Raw genomic sequence first — 12524 nt, forward strand, 5'->3', positions numbered from 1 at the left:
ACAGAAATATGAATTTAAGATGTGCGTAAAAATTTAGGATGGCTGGGTTGTGGTGACGCACCCTTTAATCCCGGCACTTGGGAAGCAGAGGCAGGCAGATCTCTGTGAGTTTGAGGCCAGCGTGGTCTACAAGAGCTACTTCTAGGACAGGCTCCAAAGCTACGGAGAAACTCTGTCTTGAAAAATCAGGAAAAACAAAAACAAACAAACAAAACAAAATAGGGTGACTGTCTGCCAAGTATAAAAAACGGAAGCCATGCTGTTTCTGGGAATGGGTAGAACTTATCCCCTGAGAGCAGACAGCCTGCACCACCTCGGACACTGGAGCACTGCAGCTGTGCATCCTGGGAAGGTGGGCGGTGCTGGTGCTGGAGTCAGCACATGAGCACATGAGCAGAGCAGCTCGACGCTGAGCTAAGGCCGCTGGAGTGCCAAATTCAGGGCACTTCTACATCTTAAGTTTCCATTGCAAATTACCAAATACATTTCTGTGCCTGTTACAGACACATGTTTTTCTGATCCTGAGACATTTTAGAAAGCTCTTTAATCTATATCAATGTAACTACTTCTTCATGTAAAATGTGCACCAAAGAAAAATAACAAAACATATAATTGGAAGGATAGAGTGTTTGGTAGCATCAAGGCATATTAATGAGTATGCCTTACCAAATAGTGGTTGAACTAGAATGTGCTAGAAGAATTAGTTACTAAAGACAAACACAACCAGGTGTTTCCTTGATTTAAAAGAATATGGCCACCTGCATCATGTTTAAGATGAAATAAAACGGCACAGACAACTACAGTTTGCTGGACAAGGAATATGGTCCATGCTTAGAAGCTATTGTTGGCCTGGAGTGGAAAAGCCCATACAAAGCCACGCAGCAGAGTAAAAATGATTACAGGGTATATTACGATGGTTTAAAGGACTATTTTAAATATGGCAAAGAAATTTGTACAAAAAATATTGTCACAAAACTTAGAACCTCAACTAGAAACATACAACAATATTCTATTTGTCATTTAAAAGCAAGAATGTGGCATTTAAAAATATATAACCTATAATTTCATGAATTCAGACAACTCTACCACTCCCTAATGAATGCTAATTAGTAACAGTCCCTAGTAACATCGATTAAATAGACATCTACTGTACCACTGGGAAAGAAGCAAACAGCAAACTAGAAAAAAAACAAGTTCAAGCCTTAGATCTTAGGCTGTCACTCTAGACACACAACCCAACTCTACCCTACACATTAACCACACAGTTTAAAGCACCCCAACTGTTTTGTCGGGAAGGAAGCATTCTGAAGAGTCAAATTTAAGAGCCAAGTAAACAATACATTTCAAATAGAAAGATGTTAATGATTTAATTTACTATTCTTTTAAAAATATTTTATTTTTAAATTTCATGTGCACGTTTTTTTTTTTTGTCTGCAAGTATTTAGGTGCACCGTGTACATGCAGTTCCTGAGGAGGCCAGAAAGCGGAGCTGCACACCTTGGAACTGGAGTTATAGTTGGCTGTGAGGTGCCATGCAGATGTGGAGAACTGAACCTGCGTCCTCCGGAAAAGCGGCAGGTGCTCTTAACCACTGAGCCAACTCTCCAGCGTCTTAATTTACTCATTTTTCACTCCCCAGTGCTTACTTATTTTTAGAAAACTACACGAGCTGTATTGAAACAATTTTCTCGTGAGCTTTAGTCAAATAACGCCCATGTGAAACAAGATCAACCTCCTTCCAAAATGGATGCATCATTCTTTGTGCTGCAGGAGCTTTCCATCCAGTCAATCGAGCCCTGGCCGCACAGCCTCAGACATAAGCAAGCACACGACGATAAAGAGTAACAGAGATAGATACCAAATATGGGCAGCAGAGTCAAGTTTCCCTAGCACTTCCGGTCCAGTTTAGTCACCAACCAATCGCCGCCAGGTGCCCAGGGCAAGAGCTGAGTGAGGCCCACTTCCTCTCGGAGATGAACAGAGTGGGAACAACCAGCCACGAGGGCGGAAGTGTGGGCCCTGTGTCTGGAGACACTGACTCCTACAAGCGGCTGGTGTGGAACGTCCTCAGCTGGCTAGCCCTGAGGGTCAGGCTTTTGACCTTTGCAGTAAGATGGGAATCTCTCAAATACAGAGATTCTTTTCTCTCACTTAACTTGCTTTGTAACTTTACTTACTCATGCTGACATGCTCGAGCATCTCATATGCCCAACGTGTTGTTCTGCTTACCACAAGAGAACAAAATATAGAGTTGAAGCCTGGAAAGGGCTGAGACAGCATCTGAGTTACCACACTAATGTCTTTCCAAGTATAACTAACTATCTTCTACTACTTTAGAGCCAGGGAATCTTGTCGGTCCATAGCGAGTCATCTCCCTACAGCTATGCTTACCATCCTTCTGTTGGATTTAATTTCCTGTTCATTCAAAAAGAAGTTCAGCAGACCCTTCTCACTTGAACTTTGGTGGCAGCCAGTGACCTCTGATGTCATAATGCCTCAAAACCGTCTTTGTCTGAGCTGTGTGTGCCTCATCTGTTCCAAGGCACCATACCATGGCAACGCACTGCTTCGGTTTAAAACACAGACTTAAAAACACGGTCAAATATTTTAAGTGAATTCATGATAAATTTTTAAAGGGACTAGAAATACCCCTGTCTTTTCCATACACAGTGCTTCTTGAATTTTCTAGCTTTGGGCTAAGTCCTAGGTAGAAGCTGAGAACTCAGCAACTTCAGGGAAAAACTGTGAATCTTAACGCTGTCAAGTTCAATAGAACGAACATGAAGCCCTGTTTCTATACTTCCAAATATGTAAGTAAAGTATACTACGCTGCAAGTCGTAAGGTAGCAACCTAGCCCTTAAATTTGAAATCTTATATAATGACAAAAATAATTATTCACATAATAACATGTATAATAAATCATTCCTATTTGTTATAAAAATTGAGACAAAAACACTTATTAGGAATTATTGCCCTTTCCTCATATAAATCATCTATTCTTAAGTTGGAATCAAAACCGCTGCTGAACCTTCATGAAAAGCTTAAAGCCATAAACATCGCTAAGGAAGACTTTAGAAGCTCCAGTACCTACAACATAAACAATGTATCCATAAAGCAAAGCAAGGAAATTGTAAGTAAAAGAGCTTTTCAAAAATAAAAGGAGGCTCAGACAATGTAACTTTCTTATATCATGCTTTCCAACGAAATACATTTATATTGTAATTCCAAGAAACATGAATTGGTATTGCAAGTAAGAGTAAATTCTTAAAGTCACATTTGTTGGCTTCAACAACTTATGTTCCTAAAACTTCTTCCAGTGCAAAAACATACTGTCTCTAATGTAACATGTTCTGCTAGGATTTTGTTCTTAAAGTTTAGGTTAGTAAGGATTCCTACTTTGAATCACATCACAGAACCAAAACCCAGATTAGAGAAACAAAGGAAATTTAAACTGTTAATTTAAGCTACACTAATTTTTTTAAACATCAGTATTGTCTATATTTTCCATAAGAATATCTGAAGAATTATTAATCTAATTTTGAGGCATGTGTATCCAACTTCTCATCTGGGTAGGTTAAAAAATTAAGTAAGGTAAACTGAGATTTGTTTTAAAAAATCTTGGCTTTAAAGTAAGTCATGTCTACTATATATTAACATAGCTGAAAGTTAAGGACAAAGAGGAAGGCATTTCTGACACTGATTTCTTAAAATGGCCAAATTGTGTATAAACCAGATAAACATATTCACATGACTTTAACAGTTTAGAAGTATTAGGATACGAAAACCCTCTGCACTGGGTACCTGCGCAGCACCGACCGGTGCAGAGTGCTCATTACAGACCAGTCACTGAGAGCATGGTGAAGCTAGCACCAAGAAGGACAGACAGTCACTCACCTCCTTCGAGACACTCAGAACAGCACAGAGGACGGACCCGGGATGGAAACAGCCTCAACGCCTTTGTCTCTGAGAGGCTCTCAGTGAGTCCTGTGAGGACCAAACACCAAGGAAATGCACTGTGGCTTTCAGGCTGGCCTGCCACTCTGAAGTCTGACACCACACTGACGTCACACTCTAGCCTGTCATTGCAGCCGCAAATTAAAGCAGTTTTTCCAGGAAGAATGTGTTATGATTAAGCTTGCCTTCTAGCCAAAAAATAAAATTTGACTTCAATTTCCTTAAATGTGGAATAGGAGATGGGGTAAAATACCAAGGTATATGATTAGAGATAGTTTTCAAAGGGAATGCTTAGTGAGAAATTTAAAATAAATGCTCTAAATAATTGGGCATTTTCTGCTTGTAAGCAGACTAAAAGGACTTCTTTTGATTTTTTCTTTTTCTTTTCTCTTCCTTTTTTTGGAGACAGGGTTTCTCTCTACAGCCCTGGGTGTCCTGGAACTCACTCTCTAGTCCAGGTTGGCCTCAAACTCAGAGATCCACCTGCCTCTGCCTCCTGAGTACTGGTATTAAAGTCTCCCCCTACCCCATTGTTTCCAAGGTCAGCACATACTATTTCAAAATTCAACACATGAAAGACAGAAAGAGAACTGCAGTTCCTGTCTTCTGCCCTCCAGAGAGACGACAGCTGCTCGGATTCACCATCTACTGTGTCTAGCACCTCACCGACCCACGCGGGCCTCACCTCACAGTCCAAGTGGCTGGCTTCTACTCTTACCTTAGTTCTACTGAAGAAACTGAGGCACAACTGAGGCAGAGTCATGCTGCTGATAAAACCTGGAGCTGTGAGTGTCCCCGCTGCCCAGGCATTTTGTTAATGATCAAAAGACAGTCTGCTGAAATACACCTTGAGACCAAAGGTTGTGGACACAGGAGGTTACCAGAGCAGACCGTTCTCACAAAGGTCTCATGTCCCTAACTTCCATTTGATGGCTTCCTGCTACTTAGTTAACCCTGGGCACTAACAGACACTTATGTTCAATTTCTAGCTATAAGCAAGTAATTAAAAAAATGTCACTGTGTATCTTCCTGCTTTTTTGTGTGTTTAGCTACACAGGATAATTCCTAAATGCAGAAAGAATATCAGAGAATGTGTACAGCTTTAGGTCTATACTGCCCTCTTTAAAAGGTCGACACTTTATACATGCAGTCCAGCACACCCCATTTCTTCTTTCCCTGTATCCTGGCTCAGACTGATCACTCTTCTTCTTCTTCACACACCTGACAGAGAGAATGTACCGTGCAGCTACACGGTTCTGTCGGCGGATGTGCGGTCCTGCAGGAAGCGGTCCAGCCTAATTAGTGGTCAAAGGCAACCACCCTGGAGTCTGGTGCCAGACAGGTCACCTAGCCTCAGCTTTCTGGTAAGGAAAACAAATCTAACAATCTAATCCTATGGGTTTTCTGTGAGAATGACAAAAATCATATAAAGCCACCTAATCAAAAGCCGACTCATTTAATGGCTGACTGCATTTCTTCTACAGTTCATGCCTCTTTCACAAGATGGTAACTTAGACGAGAAGGGCAAACTGCTTTACCAAACATACTGCAAACACCTTGTTAGGATGGTAATAGTATAATACTTTTAAAATATGTTAATTTGGGCTATCTTAAAACCAAATTTAACACACAGTCTAATGGCTGATAAAGCACCCCCTTTCTCTGAAACTGCTGTAACAAAAATTAAAACCAGAGGACAAAATTGCTTAATTAGATAATCTGAAATATAAGAAAGCAGGCCAACAGTTTGCTAAAACCGGAAGGTTGTACATATGGCTCATAATCCTCACCTTCTTTTTTAGGTTAAGATTTTGCTAATTTCAATTATAATCAACTTAAGACTTTTTACACTAAGAAAGAAAACAATCCCAGCCTTAGAAAATAAAGAAGTCAATAAAACTACCTTCATAATCCCAAATGCAAAGGAGAGTCCCTTTAAACAGCAGAAATCATTATCAACTGATAAACAGAATGAGAGAGCTACAATATAGAAGGCTTATTATCTCCCACAGGAATTAGACTATCTATTACCTAATGAAGAGTTCCTTATCAGGACAGTTTTATAACAAAGAGCCTTCCCAAGTTCCCTAAGCAAAACATGATGCTGCACGTTCATACACCAGCATCTAGGAAAGCCCAGGTGAGAGGATTGAGAGGTAAAGGCCAGCTGTAGCTACAGTGACTGACTGCTGAACTTAATTACCAAAATGATTCCACTGAGAGATGTCTAGGCCTGGCGAAGCACAGCCCTGGGTAAATTTTGGAGGGCATTTCCTAAGGACTGACATGGGAAAGTGGTGGGTGGGGAGAGAGATTCACCGTGAATGTGGGTGGAGATTCTATGGATCTAATTGAGAAGAGGCAGTGGCCAGGACCACGTGCAAGCTCCATTCTTCCCAAGTAAGTACGTGAGCACCGCTGACAATATCTGCGGACACCAGAGTTCAGCTTCCCAGCCCCTCTACGTGGACTCAGCCACCAGGACAGGACTGCCCCGTGCGCAGGGAGCCACCAGGACAGGACTGCCCCATGCGCAGGGAGCCACCAGGACAGGACTGCCCCGTGCGCAGGGAGCCACCAGGACAGGACTGCCCCGTGCACAGGGAGCCACCAGGACTGGACTGCCCCGTGCGCAGGGAGCCACCAGGACTGGACTGCCCCGTGCGCAGGGAGCCACCAGGACTGGACTGCCCCGTGCGCAGGGAGCCACCAGGACTGGACTGCCCCGTGCGCAGGGAGCCACCAGGACTGGACTGCCCCGTGCGCAGGGAGCCATTATCGAGCTACTCAAACAAACCCCTGTTACTGCTCTGTCTGCCTGTCTCTCTCACAGTTTTTTTCTTTTAGTTTTGGTCCCCTACAAAACCTTGATTCAATAATTATTTTGGTACCAGAAATGGGGAATTCCTCAACTCCTGAAATATCCAAGGCACTTTTAACATTCTTGTGTAAACAGTTGGTCTTGCCTTTAATGGTTTCCTTGCAACTTTAAATGAGCTACTTTTGGCCAAACTGCATGGTTCCCCATGCATTTCTACCCTGCATATACGCTCCGGGTACTCACTATGAACTGGTTAAAAGCAGCTAGCACAACCATGGCATAGCCTGAATGCTACACTGTCCTGAAAGGTTCTTTATTCAGCCAATTAGCTTATCATTTTTCAATTCATATTTATTCAAGGTTTTGGAACACGCATAAACTACCAACAGATTCTCTGCTGCAATGTAACATGACAGTTTCCAGTCCAATTTTCAATAGTCATCAGAGAACAGTCTTTACTGTATGTTTCAACAGGTTCTATCTAGTTTCCCAAACTCCTACCAGAATGGTCCTCAGCTCTGCTCACATCACTCTAGGGTGCTCTAGCCTACATTCCCAAACTCCTTCACATTCCTCTCACACATCATTTCTCAAACCTAATGCCCACATTGTCAGGTTTAGTTACAGCAATTCTACTCTCCAAATTTTTCTATCAGTTATTTTTGCCCTGTTCAGGCAGAATCTCTGACAGAGAGTCAACGTCTGGGAGGGTCCACTTGTTTTTAGTTATGTGCATTCCATCATGGCAGGGAAGGCATGCCCGAGTGGCTCACTTCCTCACGAAGGGCTGGGTGTTAGTGGCTCATCACAATCACAGCAGACCAAAAAGCAGAGGGAACGCCACACAGAAACAAAGGGCTGAGTACAGTCTTCAAAGTTCACCTTCTAAAAGTTCCAGAGCTTCCCCAACTAGCGCCACCACTTAGGGAGCTGGGTTCAATATGAACACTGGAAGACATTTCAGATTAAAATCATGACAACCTATCTTGTTTTAAAGAAACAAACAATAAAAAAAATACCAACTACCCAGATGAGCAAAATAATATACTAAAAAGAAGGTTTCCTGTTATCCTAGCATATCTGATTTAGATGTGATCCCACATGAAGGCAGAATTTAAAAAAAAAAAAAAAGAAAGCATAGCACAGTGTTTGCAGAATCACACAGAGGGATGATTGCTCCACAAAGCACTCCCTGAGGAAAAGGATAAAGCGAAGCAACAGAGATCTGTTCGGCGTCTGCGAACTACCAGGGACATTAAGAGTAACAAGCCAACCAAGCACTTGGTTTGTGAAGTTATCTGAGCCTCTATGGTTTCTTTGGGGCCCTTCCCCCACTTATTCACTGCTCACAGTCCACCACAGGAAAACCGTGGTGGGGCCATGGGAGAATAAGATAAGGTTCCTCTTCTCAAGGTCACGACAGGACAAACTGACAGTTTAATAAGAGAAAGCAGGCTGTAAACAAATCATTAAACATAACCTGATTTGCAGAGCCCAGAAGAGGAAACGGCTCACTGCCGGGGGATATGTGGAAACCACTAACAATGTGACCGCTGACCTGACGATTGCAAGATGAAATCTGCAAGGGGTAGCTGTGCTGGCAGCACACGCCAGCAAAACAAATAAATAAATAAAAAGCCTTGTTCAGTTCTGTCCAGCTCATCTCAAATACCTGCGCTGAGAACATTTTCAGGAGGAAAGTGGAGAAAAGACAGACATCCCACTACACTGTTGGAGCTAATCAAGTTCAAATCAGTAGGGAATCCGAAACCACAACTAATCTCAATGTTCTTTTCATGTTTCTCTAAAGTACAGGGCAGAAGCCATGTCTCATAAAAACAGAGGGGACCAGTGAGGTGGCTGAGCAGGCAAAAGTTCTTGCCATGTAAGCCCATGTTAGAAGGAGAGAACGAAGCCCCCAGTGTGGGCACGCACACCTCCTCCATATTCAGTAAAAACAAAGCATTTTCAAAAATCAACGAGAAGGGTTAGAGTTGGTACTTGGTGTCCTAACAGAGGATCAGGGTTGGATTCCTAGCACCCACATGGCGACTCACAACCATCTGTAACTCCAGTTTCAGTGAAGCCAATCTCTCTGACCACTGCGGGTACCAGGAAAACACACGGTAAGACAATAATACATACACAGCCAAAACACACATACATATTAAATAACAGAAGAGAGAGAGTTCAGCGAGCGTCTCCTAAGAACTTTGCACCAATAACGAAGTATGGTCCAGCATACCTCCAGTACATCTGTGGGGTGACCGAGGGTCCGGACATCACTGTACCAACACAGGTATTTCAGCACACCTCAGCCATGTCTGGGAGATGACCCAAGGGCCAGTTACAATACTGTCATTTTTCAGTCCTTATGCATTACTTCACTTTCCAGTGGTATTTAATCTTGAAAATGCCATCATTGCCCTTGACTTACTCGACCTATCAGGAGCCTCAGCATTACTCTGCAAATCAGACTTATGTTTGACGACTTCAATCTGAAACCCAACTCCATTCATAATGTAGAGTCAATCTATTCATAATCAATATTCAAATAGAGGTCCTTGTAAAGATAAAAGAAACACACCCTCAAGTCTTTTCTTCCAGTACCCAGCACTGCTGGGAAACAGGAAGTGACTTTCATCTCCCAGGTCACTTACTCCAACCCTTGTGATGAGGAAAACACCAGAACACATGCAACTCTGTGGCCCGTGCCCATGGTCTCAGTTTCCAGGAGGCAGAGACTGCCTTAAAAAAAAAAAAAAAAACAGAAGGGGGGGGGGTTCCCCATTTACTATCCATGAACTATTCAAAGATGTTTTGTGTTTCAAGGTGGTGTTCCTTTAGAGATAAAATCTCACAAAACAGCAAATTCCTGGAACAAGTAATTGGAAGATATGAGTGATTTAGGAATCCAATTAGTCCATAAACACCTGCTCAGGAAGAAACCAATTATAAAGAAAAAGCCGTTCATACCATTAGCCTCTTCCTTCTTAGGGAGTGGTACTTATTAAAACACACTTGCTTACCAAAGGGATTCAGACCCTTTGCATGTGAGAAAGCTATCTAGTGCTTAGGTCGTTAATGAGCACCTCGGCCTTCTGGCCAGTTGAGTAAGAGTATGATGCAAGACTTCAAAAATTCTCTATTTCTTTTTCTAGTCTTTTCTAAGTTCTGTTTTTTGCATAAGTCACAAATAATTCAGTTAGTTTATGTAGTACCTGACCAACTCACATTACTTAAGTCCTGTTTTAAGTACCATCTTCTCAGAGAGTTCCCATCCATGCTGTCGCTGAGGTTGCACTGCATTAATACATGTCCCATCAGCCATGAGACTAACTACATACTTCTATTTCAAAGTGCATGCCCCAAGGGGTAGAATAAACCTTTCTGCAGAGAGAGAGTGCACTCACGGACACTGAACTAACTCTAACTCACCCAATCACATACAAGCGAGAGGTGTGACCTAACCCCAACAAACAAAGCAGAGCAAAAGGTCGACCATGGAGGCCACGCCTCTAATCCCTGCACTCTGGAGGCAAAGGCAGCAGAGCTCTGTGACTTGAGGCCAGGCTGGTCTGGACAGTGAGTTCCAAAACAAATAAAAGGCAGCAAAGATGCATTAGAATTGGTAGCACCCTCATTGTCAGCAGACATTTCAACTTCTGAACTAGAGGAGAAATGTGTGGTTGTGTCTGTATTGGTTCTGGAACCTTTTTACTCTTTCCCCCCTACTTGATAGAAAAAAAAATGGCAGTGGTTAATCTTTAACTACATTATCACTGCATTAAAAATTTAGAAAATTTCTAATGGCAGTACGTGCGAAATGAAGAATGAAGACACACGCAGGACAGAATACATATGGAGACTCGTGCCTGAGACAGAGCCTTGGGATGGAAGGGCCATTTTCAGTTCTACTGCTGACCCAAAGAGAGGAGCAAACAAGGGAGTCTGACAGCACGCTAAGTTTTTTTTTTTTAATGAAAAAGATTTATTTTATTCATGTGCCTGCATGTTTGTACATAATGCCACATTCAAATAGTGCCCAGAGAGGCCAGAAGAGGGCATTAGCCTGGAGTGGAATCAAACTTGAGTCCTCTGGAAGAGGAGAAGCATGGTTCGGTTCTGTCTGTCTGTCTGTCTGTCTGTCTGTCTGTCTAATCTATCTCTTTGGCAACTCAAACCAAGTTTTATTAGGACATGAGCATTTTCTCTAAAACCAAAAAAAAAAAAAAAAGAAAACAAAATGCACTTCTTTGCTATCTACTTATTTAGAACACAAGGAACCCACGTTGGCTTTTACTTCTGGCCTCATTTCTGGAATTGAAGTGGAAACTTTTTTTCCCATTTGAATATACTCCTCATTTCTTAACACTCTTCATCCGTACACAGTTCTTCTCATCTGTACACACTCATCTGTTCACACTCCTTCTCATCGGTTCACACTCCTTCTTATCTGTTCACACTCCTCATCTGTACACACTTCTCATCTGTTCACACTCCTTCTCATCTGTTCACACTCCTTCTCATCTGTTCACACTCCTCATCTGTTCACACTGCTTCTCATCTGTACACACTCCTTCTCATCTGTTCACACTCCTTCTCATCTGTTCACACTCCTCATCTGTTCACACTGCTTCTCATCTGTACACACTCCTTCTCATCTGTTCACACTCCTTCTCATCTGTTCACACTCCTCCTCATCTGTACACACTCCTTCTCATCTGTTCACACTCCTCCTCATCTGTACACACTCCTCATCTGTTCACACTCATCTGCTCACACTCCTTCTCATCTGTTCATACTCCTTCTCATCTGTACACACTTCTCATCTGTTCACACTCCTCATCTGTTCACACTCATCTGTTCACACTCCTCATCTGCTCACACTCATCTGCTCACACTCATCTGCTCACACTCCTCATCTGTTCACACTCCTCATCTGCTCACACTCCTCATCTGCTCACACTCCTTCTCATCTGTTCATACTCATCTGTACACACTCCTCATCTGTTCACACTCCTCCTCATCTGTTCATACTTCTTCTCATCTGTACACACTTCTCATCTGTTCACACTCCTCATCTGTTCACACTCATCTGTTCACACTCCTCATCTGCTCACACTCCTCATCTGCTCACACTCCTTCTCATCTGTACACACTCCTTCTCATCTGTTCACACTCCTTCTCATCTGTTCACACTCCTCATCTGTACACACTCCTCATCTGTTCACACACCTTCTCATCTGTACATACTCCTCATCTGTTCACACTGCTTCTCATCTGTTCACACTGCTTCTCATCTGTTCACACTCCTTCTCATCTGTTCATACTCCTCATCTGTACACACTCCTCATCTGTTCACACTCCTCCTCATCTGTACACACTCCTCATCTGTTCACACTTCTCATCTGCTCACACTCCTTCTCATCTGTTCATACTCCTTCTCATCTGTACACACTTCTCATCTGTTCACACTCCTTCTCATCTGTTCACACTCCTTCTCATCTGTTCACACTCCTTCTCATCTGTTCACACTCCTCATCTGTACACACTTCTCATCTGTTCACATCCTCAGAATAAAATTGGAAGCCTTTCTATCTGAAGAAAGTTGGAGGGCAGTGTGGGAAGAAAGGAAGAGAGGAAGGAGAGGAGAAGGAAATACAGCATGTTCACTCCAGAGCTCAGTAGGCACCACCACCAGGTTCCCTTTCCTACAGACCATATCAAGGCCAATGATGCAGACTA

General features: G+C 42.7%; 1 protein-coding gene and 1 long non-coding RNA gene across 32 annotated transcripts in view; one reads left to right on the forward strand and one right to left on the reverse strand.

Annotated features, from left to right (window-relative positions):
- The window catches only part of Plekha5 (pleckstrin homology domain containing A5), a 164253-nt gene that overhangs the window by 76005 nt on the left and 75724 nt on the right, over window positions 1-12524 (reverse strand). The window contains exon 1 of one of the 31 annotated variants that reach the window (XM_085687285.2): window positions 3896-4031. The exons of the other annotated variants lie outside the window; for them this stretch is intronic. The gene's annotated coding sequence lies outside the window, so the exon portion shown is untranslated. Of the gene's footprint in view, window positions 1-3895; window positions 4032-12524 lie in introns of those variants that run through there. 31 annotated transcript variants of the gene reach the window in all.
- On the forward strand, window positions 2100-8427 carry LOC125399174 (uncharacterized). The gene is made up of 4 exons (XR_007231639.3): window positions 2100-2810; window positions 4497-4740; window positions 5184-5319; window positions 8268-8427. It is a non-coding gene; the product is annotated as an uncharacterized LOC125399174 (long non-coding RNA).

This window comes from Myodes glareolus, chromosome 3 (genome assembly GCF_982192425.1).
Source record: "Myodes glareolus chromosome 3, mMyoGla1.1, whole genome shotgun sequence".
Classification (NCBI taxonomy): Eukaryota; Metazoa; Chordata; class Mammalia; order Rodentia; family Cricetidae; genus Myodes; species Myodes glareolus.